At 34.7% G+C, this 13,222-nt stretch overlaps 1 long non-coding RNA gene across 2 annotated transcripts; it reads left to right on the top strand.

The window, feature by feature from the left end:
- Positions 1 to 1,274: 1,274 nt before the first annotated feature.
- Positions 1,275 to 4,264, top strand: LOC116110695. 2 transcript variants are annotated; one of them, XR_004124940.1, is made up of 3 exons: positions 1,275 to 1,369; positions 3,400 to 3,575; positions 3,774 to 4,260. It is a non-coding gene; the product is annotated as an uncharacterized LOC116110695 (long non-coding RNA). The 2 variants fall into 2 exon arrangements; XR_004124941.1 differs by lacking the exon at positions 1,275 to 1,369 and adding an exon at positions 1,384 to 1,957 and having other exon boundaries at positions 3,774 to 4,264.
- Positions 4,265 to 13,222: the final 8,958 nt, after the last annotated feature.

Genomic DNA, 13,222 nt, shown 5'->3' with positions numbered 1-13,222 from the left:
ATAATATTTCGTCACAAATTTTTGGCACCAAATTTTGGCATCTAGGTAAATTGTTTATTGTGATAGACATATTTTGTCATCAAATATTTTAATCACTATATTTAGTTATACATGGTATAACTACAAATTATTTTGTCACAAAAGAATTTATTTATTATTACAAAAAAAAAAATAAAAAATTGTCATAATATATGCTAAAATAGAGGTATAAATGACAAAATGTTTGAGTCAAATTTAAGCGCCGAGATAAATTGTTTATTGTGACAAACATATTTGTCATAAAAAACTTTAATCAGTATATATATTAATACATGCTATAATTACAAACTAATTTGTCACAAAAGAATTATTTATCATTGCAAAAAAAAATTGTCATTTGAAAATGTTAAAATAGAGGTATTAGTGACAAAATATTTGAGTCAAATTGAATGTGATATATTGTGACAAAAATTTGTTAAAAAACATAATTAATACACGTACAAGTATTTGTCATTCCTTTCAAGTTTTGAGTAATAACATATATGTCATTATAAAAAAAAAAAAAAAACTCATTAATGCATAGGATTGGGTATGAGGTCAGGGGCTAGGTAATTTGGTCGGGATCAGGGGGTGATTAGGGGCGGGTCAGGTTTTGCTATATCTAGCTAGATCAAAGAAATTTATTCCAAAACAAATTACCAACAGATCAGCAATGAAAAAAAAAATTTGTTTGTAAAATCGTAGCAACACATTTCGATCCATTGTAAATATTTGTCCCCAAATTTTAATTCCTAATCTGTTGTTAAATTATTACTTTTTTTTTTTTTTTTTTTTAAAAATAAAAAAAATACACTTTCGAAAGTGTTATTGTAGACTATTTATGGTAACACTTGATGTTAAAATAGTATGGTAAAAATTTTCTTCAACTTTTTATAACATATTATATATCAATGGTAACTCTTTTTTTTTTTTTTTAAATGTCATTAATATATATTTACAATATCATTTTTAAAGTGTTACAATAGCCCAATAATATAATAGATTTTTTATAATGTTTCCCTGTAATCAAAATAAAATAAAATTTTAAAAAAGTTATCATATACCCAATTATTTAAAAAACATTTAATTCCCGCCAACACAAAATGAGGTTGATTTTGTTTCCTTTACATTGTTGAGGGGTCAAATGTTATATTATTTGGGGTTTACCTTGTTACTTTTCATTCAAATAGGGAGCAAACAAAATTTTCCAAAACTAGTATAAAAGGAAGATGGGGAGGTTGTGCAGAACGCAAAAGGACAGAAGATGTCAGGTGTTAGTAATCCACTGCAAGAGGAAGACAAGAAGCCCAACAATCAATCGGCACACATAAACCTCAAAGTCAAAGGCCAGGTTTCCTTCTTTTTTTTTCTTTTTCTTTTCGGGAAAAAATTGGCTTTAATTTCAAAACAAATCGTTATTTTTAGGGTTTTGTTTTTATTTGTGTTTTTTGTTCTATCAGTTCATTATTTTGTACCATTGCTTCAGGATTTCTCATAATAATGGTTATTATATAAGGGTTTGTTGTATTTGGTTTAAAAATTGGATTTTTACTGTTGTGAACCATTAAGGTTTGGTTTTTCTGGGTTAATATGTGTAGAAATTTGTATATCTGGGTTTGAGTTTTGTTTTGGCTTCAAGTAATGTTTGTTTGGGGCCTATATTTGAATGATGGTGTAGTTTTATTTTGTATAGTGGGTTTGTTTTTGTTTTGAGAAATTGAGTAGAAGGACCCATATCAACATCAAGTTCGTCTCTTTGCTTGTTAAATTGAAGAAGATGAAAGAGATGAACAGTTCCTCAAATTAAGCTCAAACCTCGCCAAAATGGGTCCTGCTTTCTGCGCCGACATTGGCTGCAGCATTGGTGTTAGCGTTGGTCTTGTTGGAGGCGCACAAACGAGCAAAATAAACAAAACCCTTGATGGGTTCTTTTGAATTAGTGATTTTTGTTTGGTTTAACCGTTAAAGTTGTGATTTTTAGAGAATTCTCTTGATGGGTTGTGGGCTCTTGTTTAAATTTTTTGATATTATTGTTTGATTAATTTGACATATTTTATCACTTATTGTCTTGTTTGAAGCAAAATCCTTGAGCTTTGTTATGTTTTAGAGTTAAAAGTTGTTTCGTTAATTCATTCCACTTTACCTCTTTGTGGCTTCTTTGAAGCAAAACCCTTGCTTGGTTCCTTTCAATTCGTGAGCTTTGTTGGTTTTAGTATTAAAGTTATTATCTTTAGAGAATTAATTTGATGGGTTGTCTTCATTATGTTGAATTTTTTATATTCTTTTTTGTTTAATTCACTGCATTTCATCACTTTATGTCTTATCCGAAGCAAAACGCTTCTTGGGTTCCTTTCATTTTGTGAGCTTTGTTTGGTTTTAGTAGTAAAGTCTTTATATTTGGAAAATTTTCTTGATGGGCTTTGTTCATTTTGTTGAAAGTTTTTGATTTTGTTGTTTGATTAATTCACTACACTTGACCACTTCATGTCTTATTTGAAGCAAAAAACTTGCTAGTTTCGTTCATTTTGTAAGCTTTGTTTGGTATTATCATTAAGTTGTTATTTTTAGAGAAATGCCTTAATGGTTTGTCTTCATTCTTTTGAAATTTATTGATATTATAGTTTGATTAATTCTTTCCACGCGACCACTTCATGTCTTGTTTTAACCAAAACCCTTGCTGGACTTTTTTCATTTTGTGTGCTTTGTTTAGTATTATCATTAAAGTTGCTTATTAGACAATTCCTTTGATGGGTATTGGGTTGTGTTTATTTTTTTGAAAGTTTTTGATATTTGTTGTCTTATTAATCTTGTATGTACTCTGAAGAACATGGTAAAGGAAATTATATACGCAATATGATCTACACCTCACAAAGTCACTATTGTTTTGGTAACTCAGAGTGTTTGTTGAATGCCAAATTTATAAAATTAAATGTGAAAATTTTAATGAAATTGAATTTCTAAACATGATATACTTTTCAGTATTTCTTATTTCTTTTTTCTATATATTTTAATTTAAAATTTTCTATTTTTACTTCTAATTTGGTGTTTGGTAAATTGTTATTATAGTGTGTTTATGTGTGTTAGTTGCAAATGTAAATTGGGAAGGGGAAGATTTAATCTTCTAAGGCATATTTCATTAATTCTTGAACCTTGAGCAAAAATAGTATGGGACCCTTTTGATCTCTTTCCCCCTAAGCATTTCTTTAGTGTTTTTTTTCTTTGAATCGAATTAGTTCTTTGGAAATCTTGATTGGTTGCCATGTTGATCAATAGAGCAAGGATGCTTTTCCTTTTACTTTGTTGACTAGTATGGGTCTAACACTTTTTCAAGTTTCAATGTAATTAATTAAATGTAGTTTTACTTTTTTATTGTGTGGCCAGTGGCTTATGGTCCAACTTTGACTGCGAGTATGGCATTTGTAAGAGCGGTTTCACAGACTGGGATGTCTCTTTCTACCATTAAGCATAGACCACGGGCTTTAACTGGTGATTAGCCATATATATATATACTATGGGGACTATACAACAACAAGGTTTTATATGCAGCGCCGTTAGAGGTAACAAAATCCCTGATATGAACTTGATATTTTGCATGTACTAACTTATTTAAGGTACACCAATTGAAGCCAAATTACATTTCATGCTTGCTCGCGTTCTGCCACCCAATTTCGCCTATTGTTATACCTATATAGTTCATCTTAATGTGGATTATTTTTGCAATTTCCTGCTCTAAAAGATATTAATAATTGGAACAGGGTTGTGCCTGATGGTCCTTAAGATACCTGATGATCCTTAAGATACCTGATGATCTTCCAATCACCATGAAGCTGGTGTTGAAGGACAAGGCTGTTTCCAAGACTGGTCGTCACTAGCATGCGTCACTTTGAGAGCAAATATAGCAGCTGTTTCATGGATGGGGGTGTCTCCAACAATAGTTGTTTATATTAAAGATGTGGTTTTCCCTCTGATGCATTTTTAAGGGAGAATGATCTGATGGCCTATGTACAGATGGGAATTGAAGATGATTTTTGTTGGTAGATTTTTTTTTTTTGAATGATTGGAAAGTATTAATTATTGTTCATAGTTAATTTTCCAATCATTTAGGTATTGTATATGACGTAAAGAGGTATAGTATATGACGTAAAGTGGTATTATATATGATGTAAAGAATTATGGCTGCAATTTCCTCCATTCTGCTTCCTTTTACTAACCCTTCATCTTTTTTTTTTTTTTCTCTATTTCAGTATTATATATGATGTAAAGTATAGACATGAATATTTTTATCATTATTGAGATGACAAACAATATTTGTCATGCCTATATTATTTTGACAAAAAAAATTTGTCATGTAAAATTATTTGTCATGCTATTAAAATTTTTACAAAATTGTTTTCGTCACTATACAAATTTTGATAAATAATATTGTCATATAAACAAATATGTGACAAACTAAATGTTGTCACAATAAAGTTAATGACAAATAAATTTATGTCACTATTAAAATTATGAGCAAATAATTTAGCCAGTATTTACAATTTTGACAAAATCAATTTTGTCATAATATGTTATTTTCTCACCATAAAGTTTATCATTTAGTCTTTAAATATAAATCAATTCTGACAAAATATTATTTGTAGTGATAAACAATGTCTTCTATTGTTACAAATAATTTACCACAATAAACTGGTTTAAAGTGACAAATTATTATTGTCACAATAAATAATTAGGCTATGGTGATCAAACGCTCTTTCGTCACTATACACTTAAGAGTACGAGCTTAATGTGACTAACTTGATGACTAATATAATTCGTCACATTAGCGAAATGGTCACAATTTTGATATTTCTAGTGACAAATTATTTTCTTGCGGTAAGCTGAAATTCTTGTAGTGATATGGGCCAATCCACTGAACTCGTGAATAACAAGCATCCATGTGTCACACCAAGTTGTCACCAAACAACTTTGACATGTAAGATCTATCACTACCTTTCAGTAGGGTCGTTTAACGCTGTGATAGTCTACCATATTATTTGTGCCCTAGGTCAGAATAATACTAAAGCTATGGATGTTTCTAGAATGGTTACCATATGTGCTCATAGGGATCTCACAATCAAGACTTATAATCGCTTGATTCCCTCGTCATGGTTTCACCACTCTAAAGACATGTATTATTACATATCATTAGTGTAGGTGCCCATGAGCCAATCATATTGTTGTATGTTGACTTTGTGGATCATGAATATTCAATATATATAAAAGGCATTGATTATATTATGTAAAGCATATTTCATATCTATGTATTAATTTATGCCCTTAGGGTGGTTGAACCGTGATGAGGGAATCAAGTAGTGATAAGTCTTGATTGTGAGATCCCTATGATCACTTATGGTGACCATTCTAGAAATGTCTATAGCTAGAGTATTATCCTGACCTAGGGCACAGATAATAGGTAAGGTTATTATAGTGTCAAACGACCCTATCAGAAGGCAGTGACTGATCTCACATGTCAAGGTTGTTTTGTGACAACTTGGTGTAGCGCATGAGTGCTTGTGATTCACAAGTTCACCGAATTGACCCATTAGAGGATTCCATATAGATGGTAACACTAGTGTCCATGGAATACATCCTCTATCAGATGGTAGTGCATGTGATCCTTAGAATTGAGATCACCAAAGCATCCTGTATACCTATTGGTGTAGTTTGACACTTACCAAACGTAATTCTGAGAGGGTTATCAATATGGGAGTGATTAGCTGCATTGAGAAGTACATCAAGACTATGGTAGATCGACAAAGGATTCATCACTCCTGTGTATAGGAGATATTATCTCGGTGAGATTTCGGTAAAGGACAACGACCTTGGAATCTATGGACTGACGCGTGTTTCCTACAACATGCAATATGTAGCAAGTATACTAATCGCTTGAGTAATAAAGTGATGAGTTAGTATCGTTCCCACGAGGATTGCTAGCTAAGCACTAAGTTTCCTACTTTTCTCAACTTGGAGCAATCGACTTCTTTTGGATAAATGGGAGCAAATTAAAATAAACACTAAATCTGAATTTACTAACTAAAATTTAACTATGAATGCGAAATGAAAAACACGGATAAAATCAATTCAAGTAAAACGGGTAGGGTTTTGACTTCATTCGGACTTTATGGGTTAAACCAAAGAATTAAACTAAATTCATATTCTGCATTGGTTGTAAATCGAACTCTCTAAAGTGTTAAACATACCTTCTCAGGCTATGTTTTCCTACTCTTCCTTATTAACCTTCCGCACCCAACAATTTGAAAGTTAACAAATCCAAGCTCATTAAGCATAAGAATCCTACAATGATTTCATTGATTCTTGAATCTATCTCTAGCATCCAATACTACAATGGTGATTACCCAAGAAGCCTAACATGATTCATTTCTCAATCTCATCATGTTCATCACATATAAGCATTAAAACTCAGAGCAAACACACAATCAAAGCATAATCATATGAAAATAAAACAATTAATCACTTAACCCATTAAAATCCAAATTACAATCAAAACCCTAACCCAAAATGGGTTAGTTCATAGCTAAATCAACATTACAAACAAGAAAAATGATAATATTAAAGTTCAGCATAATGAAAATAAGAGAAAAGACAAGAAATCTCTCCAAATGATGAATCCCCTGGTTCAAAATCGAATCTTCACCCTTGTTAATCTCTAAATCGCTCCAAAATCAATCTAAGAAAATGTAAAGGCTGCTAACCCTACTTCCTGAACGACCCTTGCCAAAAAGGCTAAGTGTTTCTTTTATACCTCACCCAAATTCCTCAGAAAAACATGCAAAAGTAAAACTGTGCGTTTTACAAAACTGGAAATTACGACCGTCGCCGTGGCGAAGGAAGAAGCAGATATGGTGCGTGACTGGTGCACTTCGCCGCGGCGAAGAACAAATCTTCGCCACTGTGAAGCTTCTTGAAAAGTTCTGAAATTACAGAATTGCCACTCTGCTTGCATCTTCGCTTGATTCTTCGATCCTCGGTGCTCTCCCTTGGGAACAAGCCTCATAGTGCTTTATCCTGCTTCAGAACTCTCCCAACTTCTGAGATCCGCTAACTTCTGAGTCCAGAATTTCCAATTTTGTCCTTATTTGCTCAAAACGTCCATTTTAACCTGAAACAGGAAATGTAAAGAATTAAGCAACAATTCAGGTCAATATGAACTAGAAAGTACCTGAAATCCGACTAAAAAGTCTAATGAAAACGGTATAATCCACAGATTATCAAATACCCCCAAACTAAAGTTATGCTCGTCCCCGAGCATACAGTACAAAACTCACGGAAACAAAAACAATAAACAAACGAACAAAAACACGAAACACTCAAACAACAAAACTGAAAAATTAACAAAACCAACAAGACTCAAACTCAACAAACGAATTGCCTAGAATTTACACAAGTCTCAAAAGTTGTTGAAAAATTATTATCAGGAAATGTTCAACACCCAAGAAGTTATAAGCTATATCGATTGTCTTCCTCAATCGGTCCACTGAGTAGGTGATCCCCACTTCAATCCACATTCCAACTTCCCGGATTATTTTATGCAAAAATGTAAAGTTTATCAAATGGTGGTAGACTCCATAAGCCTAAATATCGAACTACTCTCCACTAATGAGGACTAGACAAAGATAAGAATCAAAAGGTCTTTAAAAGCTTGTAACGTTAGGCTCGGGTAGTGGGTTCCAAGAAAAGGATAGGAAAGACAAAGTAAAAAAGCTCGGTTTTCCTCATGCAAACACTAAAATCAAATTGAACTCCACTTCTTCTCAACCACCAATCGAAATGTCCACAAATTTACAACCCTCAAACTTGTATCTTTCTTATTTCGGAAACCAACAATGCGGCGGGGGAATTGCGTTTAAGGTGTAAGTGGCGTTGTTATACCAGAGGTTGCCAAGTACTGCTAGGCAATTTTTAAGGCGGGTTCTGGTTTCCAGCCGGTATACCCTTAAACTAGGCAGAATCGTTTTTTTTTCTTTTTTTTTTTTTAAACAACAGAAATGAAATTCACAATTCAATTGATTTGAGGTGACTACCACTTTTGTTTTTATTTCTCTTCTCCCAAACGCCAAACTATTCTTTTGTCTTATTCGTACAACTCTTTCTATTCCTTGTGTTTGCATTAGGACCGAATTCTCCTAAGGGTACAATAAAGTGTTTAGGGTATAAGGATTGGACAATTTTGATGTTCTCCAAGAAAAATGTAACACCTGCTCTCTACTACTGTTCAGATAATGCATACTATGCAAATTATAGACATACATAGCATATGGAAGATAGTGGGCTCAAACTTTTCTTTACTCATAAAATACAATTTTCTACATATACAAAGTACTCTATATTAAAAACTTTCTACTTAATATAAAACATCATAACTGGTGGACAGTAGTGCCAATACTCTCCGCTCCTCGACGTCCATCCGACAGCTGCTCCTAATTCCTACAAAACAAGGAAGAACAGTGGGGTGAGCACAACAATGCTCAGTAAGTAAATCCTCTACTACCTGTCACCACAACTCACTCTTTGGTTCTTTCCTTACTCTACCGTTCTTCTATTTCTAATTCTCACTGTTTTTCTCTTTCTTGCTCATACTTTTATTCTCCTTTAACTCTGTTCTACTCTTTTTTTATTCTTTCTTTCTCTCTGTTCTCATTCTCTTTTCTCCTTCAACTCTGTTCTACTCTTTTTTTATTCTTTCTTTCTCTCTGTTCTCATTCTCTTTTCTCCTTTTCTTATTCTTACTCACCATGAAGGAAACTCATGGTTCTCTCTTATTCTCATCATATTCACCATGAAGGAAAATCATGGTTCTCTCTCTTATTCTCATTATACTCTCACTAACCATGGAAGAACTCATGGTGCATGCATGTATGAGATGTACATGCAATTAATGCAAAAGAACTGCATGTTTCTTTCTTCTACTCTCTATTCTTACTAACTCAAACTCTCTCATTCTTTCTCATACTCTCTCTCTTTCTATCTCATTCTTTCTCAAGCTTTCTCAAGCTTTCTCATTCTTTCTCATTCTCTTTATTATCTCATTCTCATTTCTTATAATTCATTTCTACTAACTCGCTCTTTGAATGTCACAACCCCATCTTACCGGAGGCACGGCCGAGACTTGTCCCGCTCTATGTGACTTCTACTGATTCTCTTTCTGTCTCTCTTTCTCATAACTCTTTTCTGTTAACTTTCTGTTGTAGGTCACGACCTCATCTTACCGGAGGCACGGCTGGGTACTCATCCCACTCTTCGTAACCCTACTCATTGTCTCTCTTTATTCTTTCTCATGTTTGCTCTGTTTTCTCATTCTTACTCATTTGAATGTCACGGCCTCATCTGACCGGAGGCACGGCTGGGCGCTACCACTCTACGTGACTTTTACTCATTTCTTTATCGATCGGACTCGGTTATGCATGGATTCGAAACCCTTGGCCATGTGAGTGTATATTCTTTCTCTCTATCTCTCGAATGTCACGGCCCCTTCTTACCGGGGGCACGGCTGGGGTTCACAAAGCACCCACTCTCGTGATGGTCACGGCCCCATCTTACTGGAGCCACGGCTGGGGATCACAAAGCACCCACTCTCGTGATTTTACTCATTACTCACGGGTTCCCCATCGCACAACCTACTCTATTCTCTTATTTTGTTTTTCTCTTTACTTTTAGAGTAGTTCATTCACAAAGTTCCCTACTCTTTCTCAAGCTATACTCTTAGAGTATTTTATTCACAAAGTTCTCCACTCTATCTCAAGCTATTACTCATAATGTAGCTCATACTCAACATTCTCTACTCTTTCTCAAGCTACTTCTCAATGCACAATTAATGCATATGGATGGTTCATGCTCATTAATGCACTTATGAAATGCCAAATACCATATTGCATCAAAACAGTCATTCTGCGCAGGTCACACTCAAGAAGCCATAACTTGAGTTATACACCTCGGATTGCTACGGTTTTGGTCTCGTTTTAAAGCTTAGAGACAGGGCTACAACTTTTATGTTTTGGTATAAATCCAGTTAAATCCGTAAAATGCCCAAAAATCACTTAGAAAGTCACGGCTATGACAGGGCAGTTTGGTAACATGTTTTCACTTAGGCATTTTATCAAACAACTCATGTGCATACCAAAGCTCTACTTATCTATAAATCTACTCTTCTCTTTAACCATCCAAAATGGGAGGAAAACTCCCTCATATAGTCATAATTCCTGCCAAGGAAAACACTCCCAAAAATATTCATACAAAACTCCTCCAACTTCAACTCAATTTCAATCTCTCTTCACACATCAAACACTTCTCATAATTAAAGTATATCCAACAACACTAGAATAAATTCTCATCTCAACTCAATTTCTCAGCAAGCATAACATACTCATGCATATATAAATCTCTACTAAATCTCTACTCAAAAGATTTCTCAAATCTCAACTTGGTTGGATTTACTTACCTTGTGCTTGAGTAGTCTCTCCTAAGCTCTCTACTCTTGTTGGATTCCAATCTTCTCTTAACCCTAATCATAAACTTCATAAGAACTCAACCTTTACACAAATAAATCATAGATAAAGAGCTTGAATCCTTACCTTTTGATGCCTTGAATCAAAACCCTATGAAAATCTACTCAAAAGCCCTCAAATTCCTTGGAGAAGTGAATGAAAATTTGAGAGAAAAAAGGAGGAGGAGTGTGGGGGGTGGAATGAACGAAAATAAGGGTTTCAAACCCTTAATACTTTAATTTATAACCACACTTTCCCATTTTGCCCTTGCACTTTTGCTAAAATTCCATCTATGTCCCTTAGTCAATTACCATAATGCCCTCATTTTTATTGCATTCTCCATGAAATTCTATCTCTTTTCACTCCCCACAATTTCAACTAATTTTGAGTGAAAAGACCATTTTACCCTTAATGCAAGTTTAAGGGATTTTCTTCACATTTTTCTCAAAATAACTTCAACAAAATTCAACTAAGGGCCAACTAACCAAAAATAACAACATGCAAGCTCAATTGAGAATAAATCAATAAACATTCAATAAATGCAACAATAATTTAACTACGTACCTCAAGTGGGGCGTTACAAAAAATAAAGCAATAAAATTCATATGGCTCAAATGGGTGACTAGGGACAATTTCATTCATGGGTCGGCTAGAAAGGCTCAAACGTTCCGAAAAATGCCTAAATCATCTTCTCAACCAAGTCTAATCCTAGAATTTCGCCTCAAGCACTTCTCTACTAGGTTCTAGAGTCCACCAACATTATCAAACTTCACTAATCACATAAAATGAATCTAAGCATGCCGAAATAAATGAAAATTGTGGCTGAACCACTCAACAAACCTCAATCAAAATCCAGTCAATAAACATAAACTTGAAGCAGTGCTTAACATTTCTCAACAATAAAATTGCAACAACCCTATTCTCATCATTGATTTATACAATTCATCATCGGCAAAAACAATCAAACTAAAGAAAAATAACTAATTTTTTTTTTTTTCCGTTTAAGGTGTACGTGTGTTGTTATACCAAAGGTTGCCAAGTACTGCTAGGTAGTTTTTAAGGCGGGTTCTGGTTTCCAACCGATATACCTTTAAACTAGGCTTTATTTCTATTTCCTACCCCCAAACTAAATATGACATTGTCCCCAATGTTCCATTATGCATAAATCAGGAATAGAAAATAAAAAATAACAAAGGTATGAGAAAGCTCCCTGGTTAATCCGTGAAGTGTCGCTCCATAATGCACACCCAGTCTCGGACTTTTCATCACCCAAAATCTGTCAAAACAATTGAAACTGTGGTATCCCTTGTGTTAGCAAAATTCACAAACTAAATTGAAAATATTACAACCTAATCTCATCCTTGCAACAATTACAAATTAAAAGAAAACAACTACACAATCCAAAACCAAAAAATAAACTGAGTTTAATGTTTCAAATGAAAAACCAATTCAACTAAAACAAAAAATAAATAAATAAATAAATAAAGAAAAACAAAAACAGGTGCTACGGTGCTCATTCTTCTCCTCCCTTGTCTTCCTCATCTTCCTCTTCTTCCTCGGAGCCCATCCACTCATCCGAGTCCTAATCAGCCCATTGGAATTCCATAGTGTCAACATTAAGCTTGCCGAAACTGCTCTTTTGCATATCATACAACATCCGGTTCTGTTCTGCCAACCAATCCTGCCGTTTTGTCAAACGTTTCATCATGCCCATCATCTGCTGCATCATCTCTTTCTGTGTAGTTGTGGAGCTGGAGGATGTGGCATGACCTTGTGTGGTTCTCTGTTGTTTTTCCCCTGCCCTTGGTTGCGCAGCTTCTGGATGGTTGAGATGTTTCTGATAATAATCTGAGTCTAGGACTGGGGCAGCATGAATACGGTGCTTATCATCTTGAACCTCGACTCCAGCTCTAATGCACAAGGCTGTGATGAGATGTGGAAAACCGTAACTTGTTCGCCCTGGTTTGACGGCCTACTGAATGCTGTTCCAGATCATGTCTCCCACATCGATACTCTTCCCTGTGGCAATAGAGTAAAGTAATACTGCCTTCTCATGAGTAACTGTGCAATAGTGCGATTCCAGCATCAATCTCGTACTAACAAAATATTGCCACAGTCGAGCCATCGATGTCAACTGAGTTCCCTTGATGGTCTTCTTTTGTTTCTTCGATACTGCCCAATTTGCATCCGGTTTTGCAATGACCGGAAGGATGATACTGTCCTCAAACTGTGATCTCTTAAACTGTACGTACTCATCCTGATCAAGGTTAGGCAGGTTGTAGAACTGATTGATCACCCTTTCTGTAAATGGCACATCAGCCCCTCTCACAAACACTGTACCTTCTTGACAATCTGGGAAATTGGCATAGAACTCCCTTACTAGCGGCTCTACAGCCGGTTGTGCAGAAGTACTCATAAACATCTCCCAACATCTCCTTCTACTCCGGTCCAAGGCCTGACTCGCGGTCAATCCGCGCTCAGGAATAATACCCTTATCTTTCCTTTGGATGGCCCTCTCATACCTTTTACGGGCTTCCTCACTCACAAAGCGGTTGTCCACTTTCTTTCCTTTGCCCTTACCCTTGAATGGATGCTTAATTTGGGCAGGCATTGTTCAAAATTAAAGTTCACTCAAGAATTATACCCAAACAATTCAAACCTAGTTG

Source organism: Pistacia vera, unplaced genomic scaffold (assembly GCF_008641045.1).
Source record: "Pistacia vera cultivar Batoury unplaced genomic scaffold, PisVer_v2 Contig609, whole genome shotgun sequence".
NCBI classification, from domain to species: Eukaryota; Viridiplantae; Streptophyta; class Magnoliopsida; order Sapindales; family Anacardiaceae; genus Pistacia; species Pistacia vera.
Note: the sequence above shows the minus strand (reverse complement) of the source record. Positions and strands in the feature narration are given on the sequence as shown.